The following is a 9095-nucleotide window of genomic DNA, read 5'->3' as shown; positions in this document are numbered from 1 at the left end:
CCAACAAGGAAGTCCATCACCATGATCAAAATCTGCTGCATGAAGCACTCCTCTTCCTTTCCTCGATAGCTCTCCATTGCTGAGAGAGCTCTGGATCTAGACAATCCCCGTGGGCCCCCAGCATGCTGGGTCACACTGCCAATCAGTCCACAATGTATGAGTTCAGTTTGCATGATGACACAGGCTTCTTTGTGGATCTCCATGAAGAGAAACAGCAATGTTCCATTCTTCTTACCAAAAAAAAAAAAAAAAATGTTTTTAAGCATTGAATGTTTTAAGGACTTCAAAAGTGGCACTGCTGCATTATGGGTACTGTTCTTAATGTGCTCTAAAAAAAAAATAACCAACCAAGTTAATAGGTTCGTGGATAATGAGCGATGCTCTTTCACTTTTTACGGATCCTAATTTCCATCAGATGATTATGGTTTTTGTTTGTTTTGTTTTGGTCTGAGGCCCAAACTCAAACTGGGTATTTAATGCTTTCATTCATTGGCTGGCCCTCTACCAACTGAGTCATACCTCCAACCACTAGTTTTTGTGTGTGTGTGTGTGTGTGTTGGTTCTGGGGCTTGTGCTTAGTGATAGTGCTCTACCACTTGAGCCACAGTATCACTTCTGGCTTTTTGGTGGTTTGTTGAAGATAGGAGTCTTACTAAATTTCCTTCCCAGGCTGGCTTTGAACTGCAAGTCTCAGATCTCAGCTTCATGAGTAGCTGGTATTACAGCCATGACATACCAACAACCAGCAGATCCTGAATTTTAAGCTAAGATGAGCTAATACAAGGAGAGTTAGAAAGAAAGAAAAAGACAGGAAGGAAGGAGAAAAAGAAAGGAAAGAAAGAGAGAAAAGAAAGATACATTTGTAATGTTGTACTTTTGGTGTCTTTTGGTCTATGAGGGCCTTATGCTTTTCTTAGCAAAAATAATCATTTCCCCAATAATACCATGGGTCTCACAAGATTTGCTTCCATGCCAAAGAGAAACAAACATGGTTTTCCTTAGGGGTGGGGAGAGTGTGGAAGAGAAATTCTGATCTACAAATTAAACAGCTGTTTTAATATTCAAACATGTTCTGCATAACCATGAGCAGGCTTACTACTCTACATTTTCTTGTAGGCTTGCCTTACAGATCTGTGTTATGGCTAAATATTTTTATTTATTTGTTTTTGGTTAGTTGTGGGGCTTAAACTCAGAGCCTGGACACCGTCCCTGAGCCTCTTTGTACACAAGGCTAGCACTTGAGCACTTGAGCCACAGCACCACTTTCGGTTTTTGAGTGGTTAATTGGTTAATTGGAAATAAAAGTCTCATAGGCTGGCTTTGAATCATGATCCTCAAAGCTCAGCTTCCTGAGTAGCTAGGATTACAGTCGTGAGCCATTGTTTCCTGGGTGAATATATTTTTTATTACTTCTTCCCTATTAAGGTTAGAGAATTATAAATTCTGGATCCATGTTCCTTTATCCAGTGAAAATAATAATATGTGATTATTTCATGAACCCCATCTTATTCTTTTGTCTGTAAGAAAACTATGATCATCCCACTGTACAAAGAAGGAACTTGAAGCTCTTAAAGATAAAAATGACTGGATTAAGATGTTCACAGCTAGCAAATGGTGAACTAAAACTTCAGCTCTAAATCCATGTTTTTTAATCTCAACTCTAAGGCCTTGGGGAGGAAGAATAAAATCAATCCTTACTAAGACAAGCTCTCCAAGAAAAATAGAAAGAAACATTTTTTCTGCTGTCAGAGAGCAGAAATTGCACATAAGTATATTTCCTTCTATAGAAGCTCATCTAAAGAGTCTGAAAAAAATTTAGACTCGAGTCCCCATTAACTACTTGAGAACATGGAGTTCTGTTCCAGAATAAAATAAATGTGTAAACAAAATAAATCACAGCATTGTCTGTGCCTAACTCTCTTTCCCTGGTTAACTGTATCTGTGTAAACCGACAGTGTCAACTGCAATGTGAAAGGAGTCAGCTTTTTTTTGCTGTTGTGAGGCTTGAACTCAAGGCCTGGGCACTGTCCTTGAGCTCTTTACTCAAGGCTAGTGCTCTACCACTTTGAGCCACAGTGCCACTTCCAGTTTTCTGGTGGTGAATTGGTGACGAGTCTCACAGACTTTCCTGCCTGGGCTGGCTTTGAGCCATGATCTTCAGATCCTCAACCTCCTGAGTAGCTAGAATTACAGGCATGAGCCACTAGTGCCCAGCTAAGGTACCATCTTAAGAGGGAACCGATGTACAAATCGACGGAGAGGTCACTTGGAAATTGGTTGCAAGGCAGCAAGAAATGGCACCTTACTGAGAAAGAACTAAATTAGAAAAAATCATTCCCGGACTTTAAAAGTTAGTTACTCAAAAGTGACTAGCCTTCTACCTGGTGCAGGTCTCTTATGTCTGTAATCCCATCTACTCAGGAGTCTGAGATCTGAGGATTGAGGTTCAAAGTCAGCTAAACAGGAAAGTCCATGAGACTCTCAGCTCCAATTAACCACAAGAAAACTAGAAGTGGCCCTGTGGCTCAAGTGGTAGAGGGCTAGCCTTGAGCACAAGAACTCAGGGACAGTGCCCAGGCCCTGAGTTCAAGCCCCAGGACTGACACACACACACACTCACTCACAGAGTTACTTTCTTCAGTGTACCTAGGTGTCCCGAGACATCTTGGTCCAATGATGATGATCTCATTTCCATATCACTTTTCAGTTTACAAGGCATTTTTTATAACAAGTATCTTCTTTGAATCTCATAACACTGGCAACTGGTCATGATTATTCCCACTTTGCCTATAAAAAATGACCTGAAAAAGTAAATGATTTTTTCATCCATTGTTCTCTACAGCTTGTTAATGGTTGAAGTGGAAATTGAAATCAGGTCTGATGACTCATGATCCAGTAATATTCCACTCTTCTCCACTGTCTCTGGCTCCAAGGAGAAAATGACTTTGGTGAAATAAAAGGTGAATGTCTGTGAAGCAAAGACAGTCCTCTTATGAAAGAAAATCAGTGTTAAACACACATGCATTTGGCTCAGAGAAGCAAAGGAACAAAGGAGTCAAAATTGACCCTCCAAAAAAATACTTACAAAGAGTCTGGAGCCAGTAGCTCATGCCTATAATCCTATCTATTCAGGAGGTTGCTTTGAAGACCATGGTTCAAAACCCATCTGGGCAGAAAAGTCAGTGAGACTTTTCTCCCCAACAGCATCCAGGCACTGAGTTCAAACCTCAGTATCAGTATACTTTAAAATTGTTGGCAAGTAAGGAAGAAGGAAGGAAGGAGGCAAGCAGGAAAGAATGGGAAGGAAGAAAGGAAGGAAGGGAAAAAAAAGAGTAAGAGAGAAATGAGTGAACCAGATGAGTCTTTTCTGTAATCCTAGCTACTTGAGAGGCTGATACATGAGGATTGTACTATGAAGCCAGCCCAGGCAGATAAGTCCATGAAATGTTACCTCATTAATCACCAAAAGAATTGAAAGTAGAGCTGTGGCTGAAGTGGTAGAGTGCTAGCCATTAGCGCAAAAGCCAAGTGAGAGCTCCAAGCCCTGAATACAAATACTACTACTGGTACAGAGAAGGGGGGGGAGAGAGAGAGAGAGAGAAAGAGGAAGGAAAGAAGGAAGGAGGGAGAGAGAAAAAAGGGAGGAAAGAAGAAAAAAGAGAAAAAGGAGAGAGGAAAGAGGAAGAAAGAAAAAGGAAGGAAGGAAAAAGAAGACAAAAAATAAAGGGAAGAAAAAAGGAAGGAAGAATGGAAGTGAAGAGAGAAAAATAGAAATGAAAGAAGGATTTAGCTGTGAAGATATAAGCCAACTCATATGATCTCTCAGAGCCTCTATTGCTACTTAAGCAATGAGAAGACTCGAATTGGAAACCCAATAAGCTTATGATAGAAGGCGGGCAAGAATTCCTAGGAATCTTGCAGAAGAAGACATGTTATTAATGAGTGGTTGAAACCAGAGCCAGAAATAGGTGAAGGTTTAAGAACTGGCCATATCATTGGTATGAGAGAAGCCACATTGTTCTCTGATCTGCCAACTATGGCCATGCTGGTGGCCACCCAATATACCATCATGTGAAAGACAGGAGGAGACTGACATGATCTTGTTTATACAATCAGGCGTCTTCCTTAGATTTTGTAGTTGGAGGTAAGGATATGAGCTTGAGATTCAGAGACGTAGAGGAAAGAAAATGAGCACAAGGGAAAAGCTAGAACTTAGGGGACATCTCAGAAAAAGAGGCTACAGTAGGATGGATTGGAGTTCCTCAAAAATGTCACCTAGATTTGCCATATGGCCAGTTTCTAGCTGCTGTGATGTATCTCTGAAGCTATAGCCATTAGTTTTGTGGCAGGTACTGAGACTTGAACTCGCAGCCCAAGTGTTGTCCCTTAGCTTTTTCCTCTCAAGGCTGGTCCTCTACCACTTAAACCACACATCCAATTCTAGCTTTTCGCTGGTTAATTGGAGATAAAAAGTCACATAGAGTCCCCATCTCAGCCCTCTGTGTAGCTGAGATTACAGGCGTGAGCCATTGGTGCCTGGATCATTCATATATAATATGTTTCATGTCTAAGTCAGAGTCAGAACATCAGTGGCATCCAAAGTGGATATAATGGGCCAAAGCTATTAATAACTAGAACCTCTTGATCTAGATTGGAATTGTCCAGTTTGGAAGTGGACACATGGCTCAAGTGGTAGAGTGCTAGCCTAGAGCAAAAATGCTCAGGGACAGAGCCTAGGCCCTAAGTTCAAGTCCCAAGACTAGCACAAAAACAGAACAACCAAATCCTGGAATTATCCAGTTCTTACTCAGCTATAGAAGACATAGAGACCAGAAGTGGCACAAGGTAATGAACTCCAAAGACTCTGCCTATCAGACATTCTCACTGTCTCAAAAACTGGCTCTAAGCACCGTCTTTCCTGCCAGGACTCCATCACATGTAATCTGGGGTGAGATGACAAATTTGAAAGATCCATGCTGGGAAAATTCTGGCAGCTCTACCAAAACAAGCAGATGGAGAACCCCATGACGACATCATTGTGTTTCCAACAACAGGAAACACAGTTGGCATACAGAAAACTCTAGAAAGCACACATACATGGCAAGGACATACAGCCATTGCTCACAGACAAGCATTTTTGTAGTTCGATTCTTCTTTGGGGATGATAACATTTTTGTGACATCAATTGGAAGTTGATTAAGACTGTTCCTGTTTCTTTTTTTATGGTTATATGAACAAAATGCATGGTTAGCTGTCATCAGTGGCTGCCTGGATTGATTGACGAAAGGCAAATAAATAGCATCAGATAATATTCCAAGGAGGAGAGTTGTGGGGTTTTTTGTTTCTGTTTTTGTTTTTTGAGCAAGGAGCTAGTGACTCACTCCTGTAATCCTAGCTACTTCAGAGACTCAGCTCCAAGGAACATGGTTCAAAGCCTGTCTTGAGAGAAAAGGTCGGTGAGACTCTTAGCTCCAATAAACTACCAAAAAGCTGGAAATGGAGCTTGTTAAAGTGAGAGTGTGCTAGATTTGAGAGAGAAAAAAAAAAGCTCAGGACAGTGCCCAGGCCCTGAGTTCAAGTCCCAGGACTGGAACAAAATGTAACAACACCAACAACAGTGGGAAAAAAAAAACAACCCTGAGGTGACGACTCAAACATTCGGCAGACAATAGCACAGTCTACTTGCTGTAGGTGATGCATTCAGGGAAAATCTCCAAAGAAACACTGAAGGTGAGATATGAAAAAATAAGAAGCAGGCAGTTTTGCAAAGCCCCGAGGCAGAGAGCATTACAGGCTGCAGGAGTTGGAGATTCAAAAACCCCGAGGCAGGAAAAGCAAGCTGGAGGAGCTGAATTCTACTGAGAAAGAGGGAATGGGGCAAATGAGGAGATGTGCAGAGTGTTGGGTATCTTGCAGAATTTTGATGTTCGAGTTTATTCTAGAAGCAAAGAGAAGCAACAGCCACCTACAACACAGCACACAGGAAAAGAAATAAACCTTTGGGGGGGAGAAAGAGAGAGAGAGAGGACATACTGGGACTTGATCTCAAACCTGGGTACACTGTCCCTTTTAACTCAAGGCTGACTTTCTACCACTTGAGCCACAGTTCCACTTCCAGCTTTTTGTTAGCTCATTGGAGCGAAGAGTCTCACAGACTTCCCTACTTAGGCTGGCTGTGACCCTTGATCTTCAGATCGCAGCCTTCTGAGTAGCTAGGATTACAGGCATGAGCTACTTTCATAAGGATTATTGCCTAGTTCATATGGGCTGGGATAAGTGAACCTCAGAAGACTTAACTACACAACCAATATGGCTGTTGTTATTTTCTACATTATAGGCCCATTCTGGCCCCCTGATTTCAACGCACAGTTACAAAGGGTAACCCTGTACAAACTCAGACTTATTTAGGACTAATAGTTACACCAAGATGTCATATTGTCTCTTTTCTTTTCTAGTCCATAACATCTCAAGATGATCACACTGCAGAGACACAGTGAAGTTACTGCCCCAGAAGCAGCTCTCATGATCTGAGGAAGAGGAAACCATTTGCTTCCCTGGCAACACAAAAGGTGAAAAAGAGGCAAGGTGGCCGAACAGAGACAAAAGACTCCATGTCCAAATGTAAACACTAGACCTAGGAGGCATAAATGGGTGGGTAGGGATGGATAGATGGGAGCAGAGAGGAACAAGGCAGGGGTGACTGATCCAAATATCTTCCACTCACAAATGGACATATAAGTTTAAAAATCATTTAAAGAGCCGGGCGCTGGTGGCTCACACCTGTAATCCTAGCTATTCAGGAGGCTGAGATCTGAGGATCGCGGTTCAAAGCCAGCCTGGGCAGGAGAGACTGTGAGACTCCTATCTCCAATAAACCACCAGAAAACCAGAAGTGGCGCTGTGGCTCAAGTGGTAGAGCGCTCGCCTTGAGCTGAAGAGCTGAGGGACAGCGCCCAGGCCCAGAGTTGAAGCCCCACAGCTGACCAAAAAAAAAAAAAATCATTTAAAGAGAGGCAGGGAGAGCTAAAACTGCAAAGTTTTTCACACTAACAACTTCAAGTATGATCCCAACATTTTTTTTTTGCCAGTCCTGGTGCTTGAACTCAGTCCCTGGGCACTGTCTCTGAGCTCTTTTTGCTCAAGGCTAGCACTCTACCACTTGAGATGCAGCCCCATGTCTGGCTTTTTGTGGTTCATTGGAGATAAGAGTCTCACTGCCTTTCCGGCCTAAGCTAGCTTTGAACTGGGATCTTCAGCTTCCTGAGTAGCTAGGATTACAGGCCTGAGTCACTGGTACCCGGCTTGTCCCCAACTGTTTTAAAGCTTGTAACAGTGTTTGGTTTAGTTTAGGACAAGTCTCTGTAGATGTACAGTCTGGCCTTTGATGAAGTAACTTGTCATCTCAGTACAAGTAAACACACCCCAATTATGTATCTCATTACTCAATTCCTATTTTAAAATTCTCTAGCAATTGAAGGAACTTATCAATTTCCCAGGTCCTCTGAACATTCCTGATAATCTATAAGCCAAAACCATGTTTTTGCCCACTTGGCTATAACTGAGACTCACATACTCATAACAGAAATAAGATGCATTTCTTTCTTTTTTTTTTCTTTTTGTCAGTCATGAGGCCTGAACTCTGGGCCTGGGCGCTGTCCCTCAGCTCTTCAGCTCAAGGCGAGTGCTTTACCATTTGAACCACAGCACCACTTCCAGTGTTTTCTGCTTATGTGGTGCTGAGGAATCGAACCCCAGGACCTCATGCATGCAAGGCAAGCAAGCACTCTACCACTGAGCCACCTTCCCAGCCCCTAAGATGCATTTCTTTCATTTTACTTTTTTTTAATTAGTTTAATTTTGTGCCTGTCCTGAGGCTTGAATTCTAGGCCTGAGGGCTGTCCTTGAGTTTGTTTTTTTTTTTTGCTCAACTGGTGTTCTACCACTTGAGCCAGGCCTCCAGCCTGACTTTTTACTCTTTGGGGGGGGTTGGATAGAGGGGAGAACTTTAGCAAATCTGAGGGAAGACTTAACATTGCTTTTCAGTCTAAAGGGGCTTCAATGTATGCAGCCCCATTTACTCCAGGAGTCCACCTTTGCGGACTCAACTTGGCTTTTGTCTTCCCCCGCCTCCTCCACTTCTTCCTCCTCCTCCATCTTCCTGTTCTAAACCTTCCAGAGAATTCTCCCTGAAGCTGGAATCCCATTCAATGACTCTCCAGTTTGAAGATGATCCAAACTGCTTATCATAGTCAATAAGAGTTTCACGATCTGGTCCCTGGCAGGTGTTCCAAGTGAATCATTCATACTCTCCTGGCAGTATGAAGGTACATAACGCTTATGAAGTTCCAGTTATACAGATTGCCTCCATGTTTCTGAGACATCGTTTATTCCTACCACAGGACCTTTGTACTTGCTATTCCCTTTACTGAAAATACTTGGTCTTTAGCTCTTTCATGACTGACTTTTCATCATTCAACCATCAGCCCAAGTTACATAAACACTCTTTGACCTTCTTGATAAAGTGTCCATTTCCATCTGAAATGGTATGAATTCATTGCCTTGTGTATCTTCAGAATTCCTAAGTACAGAAATCTCCCTGCCTGCCTGTTATCCTAGCTACCCAGGAAGCTGAGATCTAAGGGTTGAAGTTCAAAACCAGCCCAAGCAGTGAGGTCTATGAGACTCTTCTCTACAATAAACCTACAGAGAGCCAGAAGTGGCTCCAGTGGTAAAACGCTAGAGCCTTGAGTGAAAAAACTAAGCAACAGCACCCAAGCCCAGAGTTCAGGCCCATGCAAAGAAAACCAATACAATAAAATAAACCTCCTTAAGGGCAGACACCTTGCTTTTGCTTTCCACACTGATATTTCTACAAAGCTTAGTACACTGCCCGGAACATAGCCACCCCTGGAAACGTAGCTGTTGAACAAAATAAAATGAATGGGGGGCCTAGATAAGGACATAGAACTCTGGGGGTTGTGAGTAATTTTCCCCCCAGCTTTCCTAAATGTTTATGGCGATGCCTCATCCATTTGTGTGGGGGAGCTGCTTCAAGAAGCTAGAACATCAGCTTTGATTTCGAAACAAGCTGCGAT

The sequence above is a fragment of the Dipodomys ordii genome, unplaced genomic scaffold (assembly GCF_000151885.1).
Source record: "Dipodomys ordii isolate 6190 unplaced genomic scaffold, Dord_2.0 Scaffold177, whole genome shotgun sequence".
Lineage (NCBI taxonomy): Eukaryota > Metazoa > Chordata > Mammalia > Rodentia > Heteromyidae > Dipodomys > Dipodomys ordii.
This window is presented reverse-complemented; position numbering follows the sequence as displayed.